The sequence below is a fragment of the Macrotis lagotis genome, chromosome 2 (assembly GCF_037893015.1).
Source record: "Macrotis lagotis isolate mMagLag1 chromosome 2, bilby.v1.9.chrom.fasta, whole genome shotgun sequence".
Lineage (NCBI taxonomy): Eukaryota > Metazoa > Chordata > Mammalia > Peramelemorphia > Peramelidae > Macrotis > Macrotis lagotis.
This window is the reverse complement of record NC_133659.1, coordinates 76,359,365-76,378,573: the sequence shown is the minus strand read 5'-3', so window position 1 is coordinate 76,378,573 and position 19,209 is coordinate 76,359,365. Positions and strand designations below refer to the sequence as shown.

At 36.8% G+C, this 19,209-nt stretch overlaps 1 protein-coding gene across 3 annotated transcripts in view; it reads right to left on the bottom strand.

Moving 5' to 3' along the window:
• Positions 1-19,209, bottom strand: part of CACNA1E (calcium voltage-gated channel subunit alpha1 E) — a 596,540-nt gene that overhangs the window by 208,831 nt on the left and 368,500 nt on the right. The window lies entirely within an intron of this gene.

The window sequence follows — 19,209 nt, the reverse complement described above, 5'->3', positions numbered from 1 at the left end:
TAAGCCACCTCTTCTCTGCCTCAGAATCCACAAGCCTACCATACATATCATACTCCCAACTAGCAGCAATGAAAGCTCGGATCATAGGCATCAGTCACCCAAAGCAAATTATAGAAGGTTCTGTAATTTCATCAACATGGAGAGCTCTTTACACCAATGTGACTCAACCTCTCTATGAATTCCTATGATTGTGTAAATGTATGTGTACATAAAGTACTTTTGCAAAATTCTATAGTGCCACGGATTTTTTAAATGAGAGGGATTGTGAAAAGTCACCAGTCTCACTTTCTCTTCTGGAGTCATCTGGGTCCAGGGGTCAGGGTGGTCCTGGGTATAGTGAAAGACCTTGACCTTTTTAAGGAAAGATCTTTAATAGGTATCAGTTTGATAAGGCAAAGCCCATTCAGTGATTAAGACTAGGTAGGAAAGAAATAAAGTGAAGAATGATCTGTTTTGGGGCAGCTTGATGGTGAAGTGGATAGAACACCAGCCCTAGAGTCAGGAGAACTTGAGTTCAAATTTGACCTCAGATACTTAATACTTAGCTGGATGACCTTGGACAAGTCACTCAATTCCATTGTCTTGTCAAAAAAAAATTTAAAAGATCTCTTTTGCAGAGCCCCACCCCCACCCCCCAAAAATCACTCTGGAAGTTGGAAAGTCCTCAGGGTTTCTGGTCAAAAAAGAAACAAATGCTATTTACATGCACTCAGAATATTGTGGCATCACCTTCCTGACTCCATGGGTTTCAAGAATGAAGCACAGCAACAACCTATGTGAATAGGAGCTTGCTCCATTGCTGGCCAGTTGCTCTCTCATTAGTTCCTTCCTTCCTCCCTTTCTCCCTCCCTTCCTTTCTTCCACCCTCATCTCTTTACCTGAGTGTGCTCTACCCAAAAGAATGTAAATTTTGACCACTGAAACCTGGCAAGAGGTTACAATATCAAATCTCTGGTCAACAATAGTTCCCAGGCCAAGGCCCAAGTTATCATTGTTTGGGGCCTTGATTGTCTCAGCATGAATGTAAATAGCAATTATTTCTGTTTTGGCTAGAAATCCTGAGGATATTTGTCTCGAGAATTTTTTTTTTTCCTGACTATGCAAGAAAGGCTATTTTTTGCTTCATTTCTTTCTTACCTAACTCAATTACTGAATGAACATTGCCTTGGTCAAACTGAGTCCTGGAAACAAGTTAGCTTAAAAAGATCAGTCTCCCACTACATCCAGGATTATCTCTAGTCATGTTGATAATCATTATCTGACCACTGGACCCACATGGTTCCAGAGGAGAAAGTGAGGCTGGTAACTTTGCATAGCCTCTCTCGCTCAAATCCAATTCACTTGCATGTCATGGCATCACCTCCCTAATGTCATGGTCCTCTTTGCGAGTGAAAGATACACAGAAGAGTGCTGTATAAAAGTTTGTTCTTGTTGTTGTTGGCACTGTCTTAAGGTCATATAACTAGTGATAGAATTGGGTTTTGAACCCAGGTCTTTCTGATTCTGAATCTAGCATTCTCTCTAGTAATCATGTTGCCCCTAAGGAGCAGACATCATTAAAAAAAATCTAGCTTTAAAGAAATTTTTCCTTGCCTGATGCTAATATCAAATCAACCAAAAAAAAAAAACCCATGCAAATCTTGATTTTGGTAAGGGTATGTAGATGAAAATACCTTTTTTTCAAAATCTTCCATCATCTCTTGGAGTGGTTTCATTGGAGGTAGATATTACACCATATTATTATCTATTCAAACAGATGATTGCTCATAGAACTGAGATAAGGACTCAGGTCCTTTTCTTCTCAACCCAACACTCTACCAATAAACTGCTTCTGATATCAGTGACCAGCCTTCTATTTTCTCTCATTCCCATGACTAAAATTTACATTCACATATTTCTTCTTTTGCATAGTAAAGAAAGAGACAAAGAGAGAGAGAGAGAGAGAGACAGAGACACACAGAGAGAAACAGAGATAGAGACAAAAAGACAGACAGACAGACAGACAGACAGACCGAAATGGAGAGACAGAGACAGAGTGAGATTTTGTATGTACTCAGTTGTTTGCAAATTGTCTCTCTATTAAAATGTAATCTCCTTCTTAATAATTACCTAGCTGTGTGGCCTTGGGCAAGTCACTTAATCCCATTGCCTTGCAAAAAAAAACCCTAAAAAAATGTAATCTCCTTGAGGTCAGGGAATATTTTTTTTCCCTGTTGTAATGCCAGTGCTTAGAACAATGCCTAGTAAGAGCTTAAAAAATGCTTGTTGACCACACTGTTCTTTTCTAGTTGGTCTCTTTAGAATTAAAAGCAGGAAATGGCCTTAAAAATCATCTCATCTAATCCTTTCATGTTACATATGAACAAATTGAGACCCAGAAAGAGTCACATAGATAACAAACAGGAGAATGAGGACTTGAACTCCAAATTCAGTACACTTCCCATGATATGCTCACTTCTACCATGTTCTCCTCTCCATATTTTCTACAAAGATATACTAATGTTTGTCCTTCATTCTCAAAGAAGACCATGACATCAGAGAGGTGATGTCATAGCAAGCACATGAATTGGATTTTAGTGGGATGGGGGTGCTGGGAAGGGGGGGGTAGATGGTGCTAAGTAACCAGCCTCACTTTCTCTTCCAGAGCCATCTGGGTCCAGTGGCCAGATATAAATAAGGATAACTAGAGAAGGCCCTGGATGTGAGGCAGTCAGGATTAAGTAACTTGCCCAAGATCACACAATAAGTATCTGAGGTCAAATTTGAACTCAGGTCTTCCTGATGCTAATGCTCTATCCACTGCACCACTTAGGTGCCATTGTACAATGGGAGACAGTGCATGGCAAGGGTAAGAGCTCTGAACTAGTAATCAGTAGATCTGCGTTCTAGTATCATATAGTTGTATGACTATTCAATCCAGTTTACATGATGTTCAGAGTATCATATTGGGTGCTGTTACTTTTTTTCTACCTCAATTTCCTTATCTGCAAAAGGGCTAACATGTAATTTCAATCACAGCTAAAACTTACATTCATGTTTTTCTTCTTCTGTATGAGAGAGAGAGAGAGAGAGAGAGAGAGAGAGAGAGAGAGAGAGAGAGAGAGAGAGAGAGAGAGAGAGAGAGAGAGAGAGAGAGAGAGAGAGCTTCAACTAGCCACTTGTCCCCTTCTGAAGTAGCAGAAATTTTGAGTAATAGTTTGGGAGCAGCATTTCCCTTCACACCTAATCTCCACCTTTTGCCTTTGTCTTTTCCCCAACTCAATTTAGTGTATTAATTTTTGGGGTAGTTACAAGGAGAAAAATGCCTTTTTACTAAGCAAGATGAGCAGAGTCAAAGTCCTTCCAATTGCCAGAATATAGGATCCATATCTTTGGTTCTATTAAAAAGATTGTTAGGCTAATGACTTTGTCTTACTTAATTCACACATAAGCCAAGACTTCACTGGTGATGTCATCAGTCTTCTTCAAAAAACAAAAGCTAAACAACTGAAATAGGATTAATTTAAATCAGAATATGGGGAACTTAGGTCAGGCCTCCAAAAAATTATTGCAGCTGCTTAGTAACATGCTATATATTCAGAGTCAGTCAGTCAATAAATATTTGTCAAGTACCTACTATATGTACCAGGCAAAAGACAGTTCTTGCCCTCAAGGAGCTCACAGTCTGGGAAGGACCCACTTTCAAATCCCATCTCTAAACTTTAGCAGCTATGTGACCACAGGCAACTTGAGCCTTAATTTTCTCATTTATACTTATTTTATAAAAATAGCAACTTTATATACATATATATCCATATATGCTCTATTTATAGAGTAGCAATGACAATCAGGGAAAATAATGTAAGTAAAATGCTTGTCATTCTTAAATTGCTATATAAATGTCAATTATTACTGTTACTAAACTATGGAGGGATCTTATGGGCTCTTTTTTTGGAAGGATTTTAATTAAGGCAAGAAATTATTTTTCTAGAAGAATTGAAGTGGCAGCCCCTACTGCAAGATGAATTAAATGATCTAAGAAAAGCATTGTTTATATATCTCCAACCCTGTGCAGGAAGGGCAAGAAATCTGGTTAGTTCCAATGATTGATTGATTAATACTTTGGGGAGTAAATTTGTTTTACTTCCTCTAGAACCAGAGCCCAGATCCACTCTTCTCTAAGGCAAAAATGTGTCAAGGGCAAGGACCCTGTCTTACACCTCTTTGTCGCTCTGAGTGGCACCTCTCACAACACTGGGGCCATGACAATAACTGACTGGCATTGCCAAATGACAATGAAGATGATGATGAACAGCAGCAAATGAGCAGTAGCTACAGTCACTGCCCTGGGGAATGATTAAAGTTGATTGGCAGCTTAAAAGGTTTTCTGGAGAAAGCTGTTTGACATCCTTCCTAGATTATTCACAAACCTTTTAATAGAATTGCTGCCCTGTCTCAGTCTCCTTTCCCAGCCTTTCTCTCCCTGCATTTTCTCCCAGAGATAGGGGAATCTTCCTATCTTACCAGGGGGTCTCATACCACCTTGTTCCATCATTGATGAATCAGTGACAAGGGCCAGTGGGCAAGTAATGGACACCAGCCTTTCTTTCCTCAGGCTGGAAAGCTTTTTCTTTTTTTTTTTTTTTTACTTTCTCTTCAGGGCTAATTAAGCCTTCAATCTGCATCTGATTCATCATTATTAAAAATCTTAAAATTGTCCAGTGTAGGAGAGACGACTGCTGAAGTGTCTTTTGAAAGAGGGAAAAAATAACATTTTTTAAAAGTCATCAACAGCTCTGGAGGCAGCAACTGCCTTAACACCAAGCAGGAGGGGAGAAACGTGAAGCGAACAGTGCAAGTTAAGCCCCTGAGTTGTGACTATTGTCTCTCTCATGGTGTGCATGTGTCTGTCTCATAGCAGGGGGGTGGAAGAGAGAAGGGTAAGTATGTGTGTGTGTAAAGTGTGTATGTGTTTCTCTTTCATTCTCTCTTCAGTAACCCCCTCCTTCCACCCCCCCAACAAGTGACAGGCTCTATTCTCACAAACTGCTTTCATGGATTATTATTATAGGTTTTCATCCTCTCTTGCTTCAGAGACACTGAGAAGTCATTGCAAACTATTCTAAACAAGACCCACTCTGGTGAAAAAATCAAATATTACCCAGAATCCTCTGCTGAGTTCAGGGTATCCATTTACCTGCCTCTTCTATTCTTCCTTCCCCAGGTAACTAGCATTAGCCAAAAAAAGAAAAGGAACTTAATACAAACCCTCATCAGAAACGAGACCCCACTTGAAGAAGACCCTAGAAAAAGAATGCTTAGACCAAAGAATAGTGCCCTTCCTCAGGTCAATGCCTCCTTGTTTAGCTGATGCAACTCTCAGTGAACCAGAATGCTGGCTCATGGCTATCAGCTTCAGGCTTCCCTATTCTTCAGTTTCTCACCTTCCTTTCTCACCTGCAGGCTCTAACCCCTTGGGAGTGACACTCATACACGTGCACACTATATGGGGATGATGACAGACGGTGAAAAGGTCCGGGGGTGGCAGTACACCTGCGCAGGGAAAATGCTCAGTGGGTACCAGCACCCAGGCAGGGAGAATGTTTTCCTTTGGGAACCTGCCCAGTTGGGGGTGGCAGACCCACCCCCTCCCTGAGTAAACAGGAGCACATGGCAATTATCACATTAGTCTTCAGGAGGAGTGGGGGAAGAAGAGATTATTGGTAAAACAAATGAGATGTAAAGAAGAAGCTACTTGGAGAGAAGGAAAGAAATGAATTCTGTACTCTATTCTTCCCTGACCCCCCATCCCTAATACTTAAATTTAATCTCCAGGTCTGTGAGTTATTGTCTCCACCCTGAGAAACAGGGACCCTGATTTCTGATCCAGAAGCCCTTGCAAAAACAATCTTTTTCAACCATTTTGGATTTAATTTCCCCAAATAGAAGCTTTCATCGGTTCTAGGTTGGATTGTCAGAGAGGCCAAGTGGATGATGATGACAACAGTATCCCTTTAAAACTTGCAAGGTATCCTAGAGAGACAGAGAGGTGATTTCCTCTGGGGCTTACACCAGTCATGTAAGGCAGGTACCATAGATATTAATAGCCCTGTTTTATTGTCTATCAACAAGCAGTTATTAAACATTTGCTAAGCACTGACAACTAAAAAAAATGCAAACAATAATCCTGCTCTCAAGTTGCTCAAAAGCTAATTGGGGTGACAACATGTAAACAATTATATACAAGATGAATTGAGAATGATTTTGAAAGGGAGGTTCTAAGATAAAGGAGGATGAGGAAGCTGAGACTTGAAGGAAGTCAAGGAAGCCAGGGAAATCAGGAGGGAGAGATGAGTAGAAAAAGAGCTATAGGAATCAGGGAACACTAGTGAAGATGTCCAGAGTTGGGAGATGTTCAAGGAGCAGTGAGGAAGCTAGTGTGTCACAGAGAACATGGAGGAGAGTAAGGTGTGAGGGAACAGGAAAGATAAGAAGGGGACAGGTGAGGAGGCAAGCATAGGATTTAGCAGAATAAAGAAGTCACTGGAGTTTACTGAATGAGGAAAAGGGAGCTCTGGTTAGACTCGAGGTTTTTATAAATTGGTAAATTGAAGCTGAAAGACATGAAATGACTCATTCAGAAAACATAGCTATTGTCAAAGTTGTTGCTAGAACCCAGATCTTTGTGATTTCAATCTTGACTCTACAACCATATTACACTAGGTATCACAACTATCACTCAGGATAAAAGGATACTACTGCTGACTATTTCAAGATTCTTTCAGATTAGTATTCTCTGGCCAAAAAAAAAATGTGCTGTAGAGGAACAAAGACACAAATAAGGAACTCAAAGACTTAAGACCAGAATAGTCGTGCTAATGGGGCAGTTGGGGGATGCACTGGGAAAGTTCCAGTCTGGAGTAAGGGAGACTTCCTGAGTTCAAATCTGTCTTCAGACACTTACTATCTGTATGACCCTCAGTAAATCACTACTTAATCATCATTAAAGGAAATGGCAAATTACTCTAGTGTCTTTGCCAAGAAAGCCCCAAATGGGATCAGGAAGAGTTAGCTATAACTGAACACACCACCACCACCACCACCACTACTACATCTACCACTACCACTGTCATTGTCACTGCTACTGTCATCCTAAGGTGGAAGTAAGACAATTTTGTGAACTGAAAGTCACAGTTCCACAAAGGAGCCAAGGGGCATTGGCTACCCCACTTTTACTGAAAGAACCATCTAAGGATCTCGGCAAAAGCAATTTTCACAAAGTCAGAGGATTTTCGTGCGACCACTTCCAGGGAAAGGAAAATTGATTGAGGTAGGAAGAGTCAGTATAGAAAATAGTATAGAACTCTAAGGATATTTTGGGGATGGTTTAATCTCATTTTTGCTTCTTTACTATTTGACTTGACCAACCTGCTTCAGGAAGCTTCTTCTTTAAATAAAATGAGATAATACTACATAATTACGAGATATTGTAATATTAGGATCCATGACCAGCTAGCAACCGGATTATGTCACCCCAATGATATAGCCCCCCCATAATACCTAAGTGAAGATAGGAATGATTCCTAATCTGTAGGCAAGCCAGAATAAAACCATCATCTTGCTCTGATTAATCCTACAGAAATATAACAACCTACATTAAAGACAGTGATTTGGGGGCAGCTAGGTGGTGCAGTGAATAGAGCACCAGCCTTGGAGTCAGGAGTACCTGGGTTCAAATCCAACCTCAGACACTTAATAATTACCTAGCTGTGTGGCCTTGGGCAAGCCACTTAACCCCATTGCCTTGAAAAATCTAAAAAAAAAAAAGACAGTGATTTATAAGGAAACAGCCTCTTCCCCTTACCTGTTTAAAATGACTAACTAAACTCCTGTTCTGTAAGAGTTTAGTTATTCAGACAAAGAGTAGTTGAACTCTGTCTATCATCTCTGCCTCCTCTTCTTCTCTTAAACTGTATTTTCTTTTACTCTCAAAATTGACCTTCACAAAAATACCAAACTACTCTGAGCAGTGTTTCTATAGGCAGTATATGTCTATATATACCATTCTAGGAGATGATGATGATAATAATGATGAGGGTGGATTACCATTTATATGCTTCAGTGTTAACAAAATGTTTTACATTTGATTCCATTTACATTTGATCCCATTTGATTCTCTCAACAACTCATAATGTCATCCCCATTTGACAGATGACAGATAGTATTGTGTATGACTAGGGTACTGGCCTTGAAATCAGGAAAAACTGGGTTCAGTCTCTTCCTCTGACACATACTGGTTGTGGGATATTAGGAAATTCATTTAATCCCCTATCTCAAGCTCAACTAGAAATGGGAGCCAATAAACCATACATGAAGATGTCTAAAAGTCATAAATTTATTTAGAAAATCACATATTTACATTATCTACATTCTGTTATATTTTATTTATTATGATAAATATTTCCTAATTACAATTTATTGTAGTTTGGACAATTCTTGAACTGACACCTTTGCCCTGGGCAATGTCTTGAGAGTCTTATGTACAGAGCAGATGTTGCTCCATTTTGGAAGAGAATGTTTCCTCATTTGAGAGATCCCTATGCCAAATAAATCCTTTCTCTATACCTATTACAGAGATCAAAAAAAGAGGCTTAAAGAGACTGGGATAGCCCAACATCACATGACTGAGATTAAAGCCAACTCTTGCCTGACTCCAAATCCAGCATACTTTCCATTTTACTGCCTCTCAAAAGGACATAAATACAAGATACCCTATAGATATGTGACGGGCTATCTTGGTAAGCTGAGCAATTTTCTTTTCTGCCAAGAAATTCTCATCCAAAACGTTGAGCTCCCACATATTACCTCTTGGTGACAGAGACTACTAGTCAAATTAAAATGGGTTTTAATGTAAAAACAAATAATAACAAAAACAAAGGAGCTCATTTGTGGGACTGCTAGAAGGAGAAAAGGTAACTATCCCCCTAGCCTACAGGAGAGATGGGGGGGGGGGAAGATAGCTGTCTGAGGATGCTAGGAATAAGGACAATAGATAATGGAAGATGAGACTAAAGCACTTGACACCAGCCACCATAATGCCTAACCCTGTTCGTCCCTAAGGCAAGGCATATTATTGCATATTCGATCTTTAGGCATCTTTAATAAACAACTAGGCTCAACCTTAGGAAGAAAAGCAACAAGCTCTAGAGATGACATCTGGCTTAGCTAGAGGTCAACCCGTAAGTAATTAAAGCTCCCCATGAATTCATATCCTATCATACATCCAGGGGGAAATTATTTGAGGGCACTCGTCCTACCCTACCCCTTTCCACCTGGATACCATAGGGATTGATGCTATGGAGGCATAGGGAGCAGCAATGCCCTAGGCAAGAATGAAAATTGTTTTAGTATCCACAATATTGAGCAGTCCCCAAGTATATCATCTGCATTAGCAGAACAGTTTAGCCATGTAAGAAAACACAAGTATGTTTCCTGGTTTGGAGAAGATTTCAAAAACAAGAAGAGGAATGGGGTTGAGAGAAAGAAATCTCAGTGGGCTGGAATCTGTACAAGAATCTGGTGATAATGAGCCTGGGGTCATGGGGTCCATTCTTTTGCAGAAGCTGTTAGTCAATTGGCATTCTCTTTCCTGAAGAACCATTATTTACAATGCAATTTCTAAAACAAAATTCCCCCAAATCTGGTGCCCTGAGGGTAGCAGCTCCCTTTGCTGTTTTATTATTCAGTCTCTGGTCAGAAACAGTTGGTGATACCAGCTGGAAGACAATGCAGAGGTCAGGTACTAGACCCAAAGCAAAAACAACAGACAGGAATAGGGCCCTAGTCTGGAATCAAGAGATGGCACCAGAGTTATGCATCAATGAGTGATCGATCACAAAGTTACAAAAAAATCTTTATCATCTCACACAACAGACATATTTTTGTATCAAATGTAAATTTCTAGAGGATATAATTTATTTAAATTTATTAAAACAATAATTTCATTTACTTAATTGTATCCCTAGCCTGGTGTAGTGCCTAGAATACATTAGGGGAAAGACACTGAATCTGTATTTTCATTGCTATGGAGAACTGCCTGATGAAGAAGCTAGCAGGACATCCAGTCAATAAATGTTTATGAAGTATCTACCATGTGCTAAGCACTGTACTAAGTCCTGGAGAAACAAAGAAAGTCAAATGAGACCCCCCACCTTTAAGGAACAATTTATAATCTTAAAATATTGAGAGCTTAAATGATTTACCAGGATCATATAACCAGTATGTGTCCCAGGTAAGACTTGAACCCAAGTCTTCCTGGTTTCAAGGTCAGTCCTCAGTGCACTGCAACTCACTATCTCACATTGAATGATCAAAGGATCCTTGATGTTAACTAGAACACAAAAGGTACTAAAGCTGATTTCTCTTAGGTTTTGTGAGAACCAATCTTAAACCTTTTTGCTCTTCTTTGATTTCCAACCTTGGATTTCCCCTGCCTTCAATAAGGACATCACCTCTATCCTTCCTCTGCCTTTTTGGTTACACAAAGATAATTTCAACTGAGCATTCCCATTGATTGTTAGTGACAAAGAGTAATTTAGAAAGCTGACAAATGACCCCCTAGATGTTCTTACTAATAGTGCACTCTTACATACAGCTTGGAGTTTCTAAATTACTAGAACTACTTAATAAAGTGGATTTGCAATTATTAGCTTCATTTTGCAAATGAAGGTCCAGATATTAAATGACTTATCCAAGTAAGAGAAGTAAGATTAGAACCTAGGTCTCTGCCAACTTCAAATTCAGCACTTTCCACAATAGCAGGTCGCTTCATCCATCTATTGTTTTCCAAGATGTGGGAGCCAGTAGTGGCCTGGCCAAACTTTCTGGTGGCCCTTGTCATCCCTCCTACATTGTTCCTTTGGTATACAATGATGATATAGTACATCTGGACCTGTGATAGGAAGTGGGTGGGAAAACCAATGAAGGTTTGTTAAAACCACCCACTTATAGTTCAGAGCTCAATGTAAGGCAAATCCTGGGCCCTATTCTCTAGAGTTTACTAATGGAAATAATAAAAGAACTTGTTTATAAATATTACTTTCACCACAATTTACAATGCACCATGGCTTACACCCTAAGACCATTGTTAAAGCAAGACAGCAGTGTAAGTGAGAAAAGGAAATCTAAAATGATGATCTCATGAGTAGAAACAGTATTTTAATGCAAATTAAAAGAAGAGGTCAGCAGATATAAGTAGATAAATACACACATGACTTTCCAGTCTGTTTCATGGCAGGGGGACGTGGGAGAGATGGACCCCAAAATATCATGATTCCTCCTCTTTGTACTACCACCTCAATTCGGGTGTACTTAGAACTTTCTGACAAGGGGGCTGGCTGTCTTGGAAGATCTTCAGTCTCCCTAGCTAATCAACAAGCAGTAGCAATTCTTGTTTCACCAGATTCTGAGCAAGATGCTGGAAATACAATGACAAAAATTAAACAGTTCTTGAAGTCTGGATTCTACTGGAGCAGACAACATTCTATGTCTGTTTATGAATAAGATCTAGGTAGAGGTCTTATAAGAGGGAAAAATGAGCCCAAGCAATGTCACTGAATGTGACAGAGGAGCAGGGTGAAGAAGAGTCAAGGGTGGGGGAGAAAGACAGAGGGAATATCAGAGGCAGAGAAAGAAGGGGGTATGGGGATGAGGTTTAAGATGGACTTCTCAAGGAGTTAATTAAATGCCTTGATATTTTCTCATCACCAGGTAGGCAGTAAGTGACTGATTACTAGAGGTTTATCTGGGATTATCATTTAATAAGCCCTTCTTTAGTGACTGGGAGTTTTCTCCTCTCCTGCCACAAAAGACTCATCTAATCCCCTCAGGAAGGGAAAAAAGCTCCATCATCCTTATCTACAGTGAACTCAGGAAAAGATTAAAAGTGAATCAAAGCCTGATTCTACCCTCCCCTTCTATTCTTGAGTCCTTTGGAAAGACAAAACCTTTTAATGTTGCAGGTAGAGCAGGAAGGGAAATCCACAGAAAGGGTTCCATAAATTTAGACTTTGAAAAAATAAACCACTTAGCTCAAGATTGATTTTGCTTTTGCAACTTTTGGTTTTGGAATGTTGGTTTTCGTAATTTGGGAACAGGTCACAGACCAAATGTTAGAGGGCCTTCAGTGAGCAATGAGAAAAGAACAGGAAATGAGTAGGGGAAAAAAATATGGATTTTGGAGCTCAAAGATCTGATTTTCTATTCTATATTTTCCATTTCCTACCTGTTTATGTTGAGCATGCCATAGGATTATAGATTTAGAACTTGTAGGGACCTTAGATGCTATCTAGTCTACATCCTTCATTTTGTAGATTAAGATCTGATTCTCAGAGATGTTAAGTAAATGTAGAAGATACAATATCTGGACCCAAATCTTCCTATTCCACCAATGAAACTTCCCAATTCTGATGACAGTTCTATCATAATGGTAATACAAAATATTATTATCTGTTGATATCCACTTGAGTGAGTTTGGGTAAGAAGGTCAGTTATGACTAAAAATCTAAGCTCTGGTGACCCTCAAGCTGAAGGCTTTCCATGGAACTCTGATTTGATAACACTTGTTGACCTGGGTTACATCCTGCCAGGTTAGAGTTACATCATTGTTTTTATCCTGTATGCTAATTTTGTGGTTTTCTGCTATAAAGAACTGTTTGATACTTTCAATAAGCAGCTATGCTTGTTGTCCTGCTAGCATCCCCACCTAAGTATACCCATGTTTCTTTTCTCTCCTGAGCTGAATGAATCCCCTGATGGGCAAGGAGAACTCAACAATCATCTCCATTTTATAAATCAGGAAATTAAGGCAAATTACTTGTCCAACGTCAATCAGTTATTTAGTGTTAGAGCTGGGATCCCATCTCTGATTCTTCCACATGTCATCTTAGAATGAAAGGGACTCAAGAAATATAGAGTTGTGCTTTTAATCTGGCCTTAGAGAAACTTGGAAAATACAGATGAGGAAACCACTTCTACTCTCTCCATCTTTTTTTAAATCATTGGTTCAACAGCTATCACCTTAACATTAGCACATTTGAGCTGTGAATCCAGAAATGCAAATAAGTCTGGGATTGGTAACCAGGAAAGCTCTAGGTACTACTGCACCATTTTGATAGAAAATCTCTGGTGGAATGTAAGTTCATTGAGGGGAACTACTATTTCATGTTTGTCTTTTTATGTCAAACATCTAGGAAAGTGTTTTACTAGTATATAGCAGAAAAAGGAAACAGAATTAGCATTTATTAAACTATTATGTTAAGGTGATGTATTAAGCTCATTTTATCTCATTTGATTTTTAGTAGATCTCTGTAGACATTTAAAAACATTATTGCATTGAAATCATTGATTGAAATCTTTTCCGATTTAGAATAGATCTTAGCACACTCAAGGTTGTGGGGGTGGGGGAGCAACTCCTAAAACTCAGTTAGGATTTGAAGATAAACTTATCTGGAAAGGTCTCTAATGACTCTACAATTACCCCTTCTATACTACAATTTTCCCCTTTGCAGTTTCAATATATCATGAGTTGGCATAAGAAATAAAATGGAATCTTGGAGGAGTTAATTTTGTGGAACCTGCAGATGACATACAAAGGCCAGCAGAAAATACAGAAAAAGTGTAGCTTAGAAATGCACAAAATATATGTATAGTATTTTTCAATATAGCCTATGACCAAATAGCCCAAATTTTACAAAATTTACAATTTACAAAAATTATAAAATTTTTCAATTTACAATATTTACTGTACATATCCCATAAAAGAAAGAGAAAAAAATCAGATGGGGGGGGTATGAAGAGAGCATCCAAAAATTTTACTTGGATTTTCCAGATTGTAGAGGTGCTATACCCCTAAACCCTGTGATGTGGAAGAAATAATTCTGTGTTCCTTTAAATCTCAGTTTTTGTTGAGTCTCTGCTGTATGCCCTCACATTGGTGAACAACCCAACTCCACTCCCCCAAAAATTTACATTCATTTCATGTATTTGGGGAAATTACACACACACACACACACACACACACATACACGAAATGATAATTGATGGTATATAAACCCATGTGTTAAGAAGTATCTAAATGATAAAAACTGCTAGGTAGAGCTGTGGGATTTCAGATGATGGTTTGCTTGTGGACTGGGGAGATCTAAGAAAGTCTCATGTAAATAATCACTCTTGTTGGACTTGAACAACTAGTAATTTCTCTGGTGTAGTCCAATTCTTAAGCAGCCTTCATTCCCTCGAGGTCACGTGCCCCAACCTAGACACATTAGCACACTGCCAGTTCTGTGTAATCACATAATATAATATAATCATAATATAATCACCTAAATAAGTATCATGCACCTGGCGGGCAATTCTGCCGCCTTGGGCACTAATCCTATGAAATTTCTTACATTATGCAGTGTCACGACAAGTCTGTTCTTGGATAGTAGATCTCTAACGAGTACTACAAACACTGCAGTGAGACAGGTCACACAATGAGTCAACCCCCTGTCCCTACCCCTCAGATTCTCAAGGGCAATATCAGGCAATACTGGGCCATCCTTGAAAACAAGGATCAGCTCCTAGATCTAGGGCCAAGGAAGCATTACATCAGACCGAAAGAAATGACTTGGTGGGCAAAAACCAATTCCAATAAAAGCGGGAAGCACCACCCACAATCCAAGTACTATAAATAGGAAAGTTATTGTTGTCCCAGGTCACCAGATGCATCATCACTGTGACCTGGTTAAAATGAGAAATGAGTTTAAATAATTTATATGAAGATTGTAGATTAACAGATCTTTTTTTTAAAAACCCAACTTCTGCCATAGGTGGGAGAATACAATATGTGAGAAAATTATTGGTACTTTAGCTGAAGGAGCCAAAGCTGGAGAAGAAATTTAGAAAGTTTGGGAATTATATAGGAACTCAGTGAATTTGGAGAGAAAGAAGAGAATGAAGGAAAGAAACCCCCCCTTTTAAAGAAAAAGGTGAAGAAATTAGATCTAAAAGAATTTTGGCATTTCCTAAATAGAACTGCTAAAGAACATACATATTTCTTATTATGACATAAAACCTTTACAAAAATTGACAAGTATTTGGACACAGAGGTATTGCAAATAAATGTAAAAAGGCAAAAATAGTACAGATTCTTTATGGATCATAAGGGAATAAAAACAGGCCCCAGTTCAGGAAGCACAAACAAAATGCAGGCCCAAATAATACTTAGCAATGAAATCTTAAATGATGAATGGATCAAAGAAACAGTAATTGCATGAAAGAAAATCTTAATGATGAAACAACATATCAAAATTTCTGGGATGCAACTAAAGAAGGCCCATGGGGGAAATATTGTTTCTATAAACATTCATTAATAAAAATAGAAACAACTGGATTAATAAATTGAATGTATATTTCTAAAAATTCAAAAGCCAAATAAATAGGCATATCTTTTAAAAATACAAAAAAAGGAGATATTGAAATTGAGAAGAAAAACATAATGTGGAAACCAAAAGAAAAATAAAAACAAACTCTATATGATTAATGAAACTATAAACTATAAAGGCCAGTAAAATTGATAAATCTTTAGTCAAGCTGATTAAAAAGAGGACAGAAAGTTAAGTTAACAAATAGAAAATGAACTAGTGAAATCACAGCAAAACAAGAATAAAAATACCTCAGCAAAACCCTCTCTATTCATTATACGCTAACAAAAGTAAGCCACAAAAGATTTGGAATAGCTTTAAAAATATAAAATGGCCAAAATAACAGACTAACATAAATAAAGCTATCTCAGAAAAGAATCCTTTTACTAACTATAAAGGAACTATCAAATTAAGGGTTTGGGGGTGTGGTGAGAAAGATAAGTGAGAGAACAACCTGATCCTGATGGATTTACAGGAGAATTCCATCAAACTTTTAAAAAATAATTAGTACCAATATTACAAAAAAATTCTCAAAAATAAAAAATGAAAGCACCCTACCAAATTCTTTTTATGACACAAAATATAGTACTAATGTCTAAACCAAAAAAGGATAAAGCACAGGAGAACTATATATCAATATCATGAATATTGATTAAACATTTTTAAATAAAATCCTATCAAAATGCAATAGTTAATCCAAGAAATCATTCCTTATGACCAAATTGGATTTTTATTATGGGGAAAGGTTAGTTTCACATTAGGAAAACAATCAACATAATTAATCATATTAAAATAAAAATATTTTAAGCCATATGAGTATCACAATAGATTCAAATAAAAAAATTTCAACAAAATACATTAGTCATTTACATCAAAAACTCTAAAAAATATATGCATAGAGGGAACCTTTTTCATATGATAAAAAATAATCAGAAGTAACTACTACATGCAATAAAGATACACTCTAATCTTTTTCCAGTAAATATAGTAATAAAGTAAGGGTGTGCACTCTCCACTTTATTATTTGATATAGTTTTGGAAATGCTAATAATATAAGACAAGATAAAGAATTAGGTGTAAAGATGAGATAAAATTATCCTTATTTTCCACTATGACAATTTACTGAGAAAATCCTAAGGACTTGTAAATATATTCAATGAGATAATTAATAGCTTTAATAAAAGTTTGGGCTAGAAAGTAAATCTTCATAAAAACTACAGTATTTTTATATAAAAATAACAAAATCTAAATGTGATAATAGAAAAGGAAATCCTATTCCTAATAATTAGAAAATGCATAAGATATCTGTGGATCAACCTACAAGACTATAAAACACTTGAATAAATTAAATTACAAAATGCCAAGAAATAAAATGGAACTTAAATAGCAGAGGAATATTCAATGTTCATGTCTAGGTTATGCCAATATAATAAAAGTAACAATAATACCAAAATTAATTTTAATATTATACCTATCAAATTATCAAAGAAATCTTTTAAAGAATTCAATGAAAATAATAACTAAATGCATTTGGAAAAATAAAAAAGCAAAAATATCCAGGGAAATCATGGAAAGACAAAGAGGTGAAGGGGGAACAGACTTTGTACTGTATTGTACAGAAGCGGTCATCAAAACCTTCTGGTATTGATTAAAAAACAGAGACATGGATTAACAGAACAAAGTATACAAGGAAGAAATAGGAATAATGGCATTTAATAACTTAGTTTTCAATAAACTAGAAAATATCAATTACAAAAGAATTCCTTTTTTTGATTCAAAAATATTTTCAGGAAAAACTATAAAAGACTGACAGAAATTAATCTTAGACCAACACTTCATATAAACTTTCATAATATATTCTAAATGGATATATATATATATATGAACTTGATATTGAAGATCATTATATTAAAAAAATGAGAAAAAAAGTAAATATAAACTTTTCCAGCCAATGGTACACCAAACAAGAGAAGAAAAAAAATTACAGGAGACAAAGTTGATAACTTTGACTACATGAAACTGAAAAGCTTCTGTACAACCAAAATGAATGCACCTAGGGTAAAAAGAGAAATACTCAAATGATGTGTGTGGGCTGTGGTGGGGTGGGGGTGACAGGGGTGGGGGTGAGGATTTTTGAATCAAATTTCTCTGATAAAGGTTTGGAGTCTGTAACACATAAACAATGAACTCATACCACACAGACCCAAAAGTCACAGACAACTAAATAAGTAATCAAAAGATTATCAAAAGAAAAATTACAAATTATTCACAATGATATGAAGGAATGTTCTAAAGCATGAATAATAAGAAAAAATTCAAATGAACACTACCCTGAATTTTCACTTTTTGTGCTACAAATAGACCAAAAAAACAAAAGGTAGAAATCATCAATGTTGTGAAAAGAAAGGCATACTAGGAGCACTGTTGATGGAACTGCAAATTAGCATAAGCATTTTGGAAAACAATGCAAATAAAAATGTCTAAAATATTCACTACCTTTGACCCATTGATTTTATTAGACTTATATATCAAAGTGACCATTGATAAGAAGAAAATCCTCTATAGTAGCATTATAGTAGCACTTTATGTGATAGTAACATTGGAAACAAAGAGAATCTCCATTATTAGTGAATTGTAGTACATGAAAATAATGGAATGCTCTATGCTATAAATAATAATAAATATGATCATTACAGAGAAGCATAGAAAGATCTATATGAGCCAGAGCAGAGTGAAGTAAACTGTCAAGAAAATAATATACACCATTATCACAATAACATAAATGGAAAAACACCCACAAAATAATAAAAAGCAAATATAGAAAATTGGAGAGAATAAATAAGGCTTCTAAGAAGAGATAAGACACACACACACCCCTTTCCATATGTGAGAGGCCCACAAGGGTCATATATTATACTCACTTTCAGACTTTTTCAATTTATTAATCAATTTTACTGATTTTTTTCCTTCCTTCTTTTTTTTTTTAAACATGAAATGACTGTCTAGAAGAGGGAGGAGGAGTGATATTAGGAAAAATTATGATAATGTAAAACTAGGTATCAATAAAAATCACTTTTAAGAGAATGGGCTTTAAGTTGAAAAGAAAATGAGGACTATCCATGTAAACTAGATGGTAAATAGTTCAATGTAGGAAGAACAGCATAAACAAGAGTTAACATTTTTAGGCCAAAAAAAATTCAATAAAGTAATCAACAATAATACCCATAAATTCATATTTCTTTTCAAAAATTCATAAAGAAGTGATAATAAAGAAAGTGAGCTACAGAGTCTAAGAAACGTTAATTTCTTCTATTACCTATGAAGTGGATAATGGTTACTTTACTATAGTATTGTCAATCAACCTTCAAATTTCTGATGAGAGGAGCAGAATGTCAAGCATACTCTTACATGAACCCTATATTTAAGGAGAGTATCTCAAGGTGATCAGAGAAAGGTTATGAAAAATCCCATGGTCTAAAATCTGTAAGAGAAGTCAGTCTAAGTGGACTTGAAATGAATGTGCCAGAGCTGGTTTGTATGGCTAGTTGAGAAACTTTCAACATGAACACCTGTACTTTGAAAAGCAACAAATGGTACAAATTGAGAATTTATTTGTTGATTATCTAGAAAGAGAGTGAAGGAGAAAATATTGATGATGAAGTTTAAACCACAAAGTGTGTCCTGCATATTTTTTTTTTTTTGCAAGCTAGTAGTTAAACATTTGCTAGTACACCTCTGGTGGAAAACTCTCAAGAAAAAAATTCTG